The 6,450-nt window shown below is 45.8% G+C and overlaps 1 pseudogene; it reads left to right on the forward strand.

Annotated features, from left to right (window-relative positions):
* The first annotated feature begins 3,200 nt into the window (after positions 1 to 3,200).
* On the forward strand, positions 3,201 to 4,125 carry LOC142426284 (myb/SANT-like DNA-binding domain-containing protein 3; annotated as a pseudogene).
* The last annotated feature ends 2,325 nt before the right edge of the window (positions 4,126 to 6,450 follow it).

The following is a 6,450-nucleotide window of genomic DNA, read 5'->3' on the forward strand; positions in this document are numbered from 1 at the left end:
TCCTGTCCCTCTCCTGTGCAGACACCTGCCCGTGTGAGATCCTGCTGTGCATTGCTTTCAACTTTTTGAGCTGCACTTTCACCATTGTGGTCTCCTATCTCTTCATTCTCATCGCCATTTTGAGGATGAACTCAGTCAAAGTGGGTTTAAGACATGTTCTACCCGTGCCTCTCACCTCACTGCGGTCTGCCTTTTCTTAGGCTCCACACTTTGTATATCCCTGCACCCCGGGTCCAGCTACTTCTTTACTCAGGAGCGTACAGTTCCTGTGCAGTGGTAATCCCAACACTGAACCCTCTGAAAGCAAGGTGTGAAGGAAGCCTTAAGAAAGGTTTGGAGGATCGCTTCTCGGCCTTTTGGCTAAGATCAAGTGAAGAAAGGTTTGGAGGACTCAAGTACTCCCTCACTGCAAGAATACTTTCTTCTATTAAATTGGCATTCTATGATGCTCACCTTCCCGACACAATCACTCAAGACAAAGCAGGTGAAAAAGCAAATGTGGTGAAGAAAGCTGATAGTGCCTGGCTATCCAAAGATATAGTGTCTGGGGTCTTAAAGGCTTGAAGGTAAACAAGTGGCCATCTAGCTGGGAAGCAACAAAGCCCACATGGAAGAAGCACACCAGCCTATGTGATCACGAGGTGCTGAAGGGATCAGTTATCAGGCATCAAAGAACAAAAAATCGTATCATTGTGCGCTCACCTCCCTGATAAGATCGCTGAAGACAAAGTGGGTGCATAAGCAAATGTGGCGAAGAAAGCTGATGGTGCCCAGCTATCAAAAGATATAGCGTCTGGGTCTTAAAGGCTTGAAAGGAAACAAGCAGCCATCTAGCCAATTCTACCTTACAAATATGGCTAGACCAGAGGATGTGCACTGATACAGATAGGAACTGGAAACACAGGGAATCCAGGACGATGATCCCTTCAGGACCAGTGGTGAGAGTGGCAATACTGGGAAGGCGGAGGGAGGGTGGGTTGGAAAGGGGGAATCGATTACAAGGATCTACATATAACCTCGTCCCTGGGGAGTGGACAACAGAAAAGTGGGTGAAGGGAGATGTCGGACAGTGCAAGATATGACAAAATAATAATTTGTAAATTATCAAGGGTTCATGAGGGAGGGGAAAAAATGAGCTGATGATGCCAGGGACTTGGGTGGAGAGGAAAGGCTTTGAGAATGATGAGGGCAATGAATGTACAGATGTGCTTTACACAACTGATGTATGTATGTATGGATTGTGCTAAGAGTTGTATGAGCCCCTAATAAAATGATTTTTAAAAAAGAAAGAAAGGTTTGGAGGATAAACAATCTGGAGGAGAAAACAACGGGACCAATGGTTCTGGGTGGACATGGGGGAGGGGAAGGGAGGGAAAAGGAAGTGGTGTTAACAAACCCAGTGAAAAGGGAACAATAAGTGATGCAAAGTCAGTGGTGAGGAGGGTGTAAGAGGCCTGGTGGGGCTCGATTAAGGGCAATGTAACTGAGAGGAATTACTGAAACCCAAATGAAGGCTGAGCATGACAGTGGGACAAGAGGAGAAAGTAAAAGGAAGTAGAAGAAAGAACTAGAAGGCAAAGGGCACTTATAGAGGCCTAAATACAGACATGTACATATGCAAATAAATTTATATATGGGGATGGGGCAATAGAGCTACGTGCATATATTTATAGGTTTAGTATTAAGGTAGCAGATGGACATTGGGCCTCCACTCAAGTACTCCCTCAATGCAAGACAACTTTGTTTATTAAACTGGCATTCCATAATACTCACCTTCCCGACACGATCACTGAAGACAAAGTGGGTGAATAAGCAAATGTAGTGAAAAAAACTGATGGTGCCCAGCTATCAAAAGATATAGCGTCTGGGGTCTTAAAGGCTTGAAGGTAAACAAGCGGCCATCTAGCTGAGAAGCAACAAAGCCCACATGGAAGAAGCACACCAGCCTGTGTGATCACGAGGTGTCGATTGGATCAGTTATCAGGCATCAAAGAACAAAAAAACATATCATTGAGAATGAGGGGCAGTGCGCAATGGGGACCCAGTGTAGACAACTGGACATCCCCTTACAGAAGGGTTGGGGGGAAGAGACAAACCAGTTAGGATGCAGTGTAGCAATGATGAAACATACAATTTTCCTCTAGTTCTTAAATGCTTCCTCTCCACCACTATCACGATCCCAATTCTACCTTACAAATCCGGTTAGACCAGAGAATGTACACTGGTACAGAGAATGTACACTGGAAACACAGGGAATCCAGGACAGATGAACCCCTCAGGATTAGTGGTGAGAGTGGCGATAATGGGAGGGTGGAGGGAAGGTGGGGTAGAAAGAGGGAATCTATTACAGATTACAGGAATTTACATATAACCTCGCCCCTGGGGGCTGGAAAAGAGAAAAGTGGGTGAAAGGAGATGCTGGACAGTATAAGACATGAAAAAATAATAATTCATAAATTATCATGGGTACATGAGGGAGGGGTGAGAGGGAAGGGAGCGGGGAAATGAGGAGCTGATGCCAAGGGCTCAAGTAGAAAACTCTTTTGAGAATGATGAGGGAAACAAATGCACAAATGTGCTTGACACAATGTATGGATGTATGGATGATGATAAGAGTTGTATGAGCCCCCAATAAAATGATTTTTTTTAAAGAATGAAAGGTTTGTGGCAGGAAAACACTGAGATGAAGATATGTTACTTTACATGACATTACGATGTAGCTCCAGAGAGCCAAGAGAACTTTACATCACAGAGTGCTAGCTTGGGGACATTCCCATGCGCTCCCAGGGAAGACAGGCAGCCATGCTTCTTTGTCCACAGATGTTTTTGTGTCTACCTGACACAGGAAGCCAGGAGTGTCAAGAGAGACTCACAGGAAACCAGGAAGGAGAGTCTGGGCATTGCCCAGTTGGGCTCACTGGTAACATCCTGTTATGTCTTGTTCAACAGCTTCATTCTTATTTCCAAGCTGATAGATATTTCATTTTCTTACTAGAAGCTGACTTTTATATTCTTCATAAGAAACATCCTCCCCTAACCAACTTAAGACATTGACTGCTTGGAAAACTTTCCCCATTCTTTAGAAAGTTCTTCCTCTCTGTAAAAGTTGACTCCTTAGGGTGTGACTCATCCAATATATATTGGACGCTCTGTCATCAATCTCTCTTGTGATGGACCTTGCATCGGGAGGTCACCATCTGACCTCCAGCTCTTGGGTCTTGAGCTAGCAGCTTGACCTAGGACCCGCCTGTGTTCTGGGAGGGCAACTTCTGCCCCTCAGTAGGCTGCCCTGTGACCTTCCTCTTTGGGCATTCGTCTGGCGTGCAGCGTTCTCAGCCCCGTGAGCCAGCTGGCCTGCTATTTATGGATTCCTCTGTCCCTGTGACCACGGGAGCCAGGAGAAGCCTCCAGCTCACCCCGGATTCGGAACTCGCCAGCCTTCAGCAACAGATCGCTAACGGCCAGGAGGGACACGGTGGAAAATGCAAAACAACGAAATCATGAAACCTGCCAAATCCTTCTCAGAATTGGAGAAGCGCATCCTGCTGGCGCTCGCGGAGAAGTACAAGTATGTGCTGGAATGTAAGAAGAGTGATGCGCGAACCATTGGCCTCAAGCCGCGCACCTGGCAAGCCCTGGCCCACGAGTACAACTCTCGGCCCAGCGTCTCCCTGCGGGACTTCAAGCAGCTGAAGAAGTGCTGGGAAAACATCAAGGCGCGGACCAAAAAAATAATAAAGTGAAGCGGAGCGTCAGCCCCCTGCTGAGCATTTCCCAGCCTGCGAGGGGACCGCCCCACCCGAGCCCTCGTGCCCAGCCGTCCGGATAACAGCCAGTAAAAACGACCGCAGCAAAAGCTCTCAGGAAGGCGCTCTGAAAAAGATGCACGAGGAGGAGCACCATCAACAAATGTCCATCCTACAGCTGCAGCTGATCCAGATGAACGAGGTGCACGTGGCCAAAATGCAGCAGATGGAGCGCGAGTGCGAGATGGCCGAGGAGGCGCGCAGGGTCAAGATGGACGTGCTCAATAAGAAGAAGATGTACTGGGAGCGGAAGCTGCAGACGTTCACCAAGGAGTGGCCCGTGGCCTCCTTGTACCGGCCCTTTCCCAACTCGCCCTGAGGCTGCGGTGAGCCCGTGGCAGTGACACGCCAGTCATGCACGTGCGTCGGCACAGAAAGGCCGGGACACACACACGCACGCGGTCAGTTACCTGCCAGAACAGACCGACGACTAGGAAACCTAGCGCGGTTAGTAGTCACTTATTTAAAAGACGTCCAGGTAACCAGCTGCGCCCTGTCTACCCCTTTCCGCGGCGGCAAAGAAGCTGTTGCCGTCTCCTACAGTTTCTCCCCACGCGGGCCACCTTTCTGAATGTAATGTCGCCTGGATTAGAAGTCCTCCGAGAACGGCGTCTGAGTGTCCTGCTCGTTTCTTTACTTTTTAAATCGAATGGAAGTGTGACTCCGAAGAAGTGTGGCTGACTTTCCTTCTTTTTTTGAAACAGCCACACGTTTCCATGTAAATGAGTGCAGCCCACTGCACATGGACGTGGAGGCCCCCGCCCTCCCGTGGCCGTGCTGTGGGGCCCAGGTGGCTCGTCTTTAGGGAGCGCCTCCGCGCCACCGGTGGTCCTTTTGGCGCTGTTTCCTCTCTGCCCGTTGTTTTCGGTCCCGGTATGTCTTCTGTCTGCCCAAGATTTGGGAGCGTGTTTCCCAGCGGGGCCTATCAACTGCCTGGATTGAAGGCCTTGCTTTCCCCCAAAGAGGCGTTCCACCTTACGTGGCCAGCGGCCGTGGCCTTGTTGGAACAAACAGTGTTACAGATTGGGGTGGGGGGTGGATGGGGGCGTGTTCTTTTAGATTTGTACATTCTGTTTGTTTTAATTAAAAAACCAAACACCACGGGGAAAAAAAAGTTGACTCCTTGTCTTTAAGCAAATTTTGTTGTTGTTGTTGCTGCTCAATTATTTAAATAATGCTGTAATAATTTTCAAAATTCATATACCATTTTATTGCCTTTTTTAGGTCAAATAGTCACTTGACACTTTTCAAACTAGATAAAAACATTTTGGGGGGTTTGTTTTAGATGTCTTATCTTTTTTTTTGAGGTTCACGTGCTGAACTAAGTATCAAGCATTTGATTGGAGATTGCATATAAGAAGACATATTCCATATAATATGTGTTCAGGAAGTCCTGCTTCTTGCAGGACCCCTAAATTCTTGCAAATACCCCTAAGTTCTCAACATGTGGAGGTGGTATTGACAGGTGTCATGTGTTCTGCCTTTTGACAAGGCTTGTCTATTAATTTTCGGTTCTTGGAAAATTGATTAGTTATGTTAGAGGTGGCTTACTCGATAGTGGTATTCCTGGGCTCTGCACCCTTCATTCTCTCCACCCCGGAAGACTGGTTGATCTCACTAGTGAATTTGTAGAGAATAATCTGACCTTGCCTGGTTGAGTCTGCCAACAGAAGGCAGTACTTCCTCTTTGCTCCTCGGGTAGTAGGCACCTCACCAGGGGTTTGCTCGGGTTAGGGCAGCTATGACTGGGTTAGCAAGTTAATCTCATCTATGAGTCCAGTTTAATTTTTTTGTCATTACTTTGCCACAAGGACACCCAACTGGTGTTTTCAACTGCATCTGCTTTTACTTTCTTTTTTCTCTAGGTTCAGAATCAAGCGGGGGGAAGAATAATGTTAGGATCTACAAAGAACCTAACACTGAACATGTGTTGACTTTTAGTGGAAACGTTTCTTCTTATGGTAAAACGTATTGTTAGCCTAATAATGAATAATTAAGATATTAAAATATGTGGTTTTATTTCCACAATAAAGATACTAGTTGAAGCTTGCTAGTGTAGCTAACATGTTTGGTGAAGTAGAATGTCAATGGAAATTAGAAAAAACCCTCAATGAGATAGATTGACACAGCAGCCACTGCCATGCCAACAGGCACGAAACTGGCACTGGACTGGGAAGCATGTCCTTCGGATCCGTACACTGCCAAAAGGAGTGGAAGCTGGCCAAACTGCAAATAAGTGTCACTGATGAGAGTCCCTCTAGTTTGACACAAATTCTAGCTCTGTCATTTCATATATATATATATATATATATATATATATATATATATATATATATATATATATATATATATATATATCTCACATTATTTAGACTCTCTGAGACTCAGTTTCCTGTTGTGTAAAATAGAAATACCAATACTTGTAGCAAAAGAATTGTTCCTATGAGATTTAAGCAAAGCAATTTTTCAATGCCTAGACCATAGCAAGTACTTAATAGACGGTAGCTGTTATTATTAGAAATGACTGCTAATTTTTATCATATGCCTTTCAACAACCCTGATGTTCTCATGCAATGTTCTTCCTTTGCTTTGTTCTGTGGCAAATTGAATGCATAGCTTTCCTAATATTAGACCATCTTTATTT

The sequence above is a fragment of the Tenrec ecaudatus genome, chromosome 14 (genome assembly GCF_050624435.1).
Source record: "Tenrec ecaudatus isolate mTenEca1 chromosome 14, mTenEca1.hap1, whole genome shotgun sequence".
Classification (NCBI taxonomy): Eukaryota; Metazoa; Chordata; class Mammalia; order Afrosoricida; family Tenrecidae; genus Tenrec; species Tenrec ecaudatus.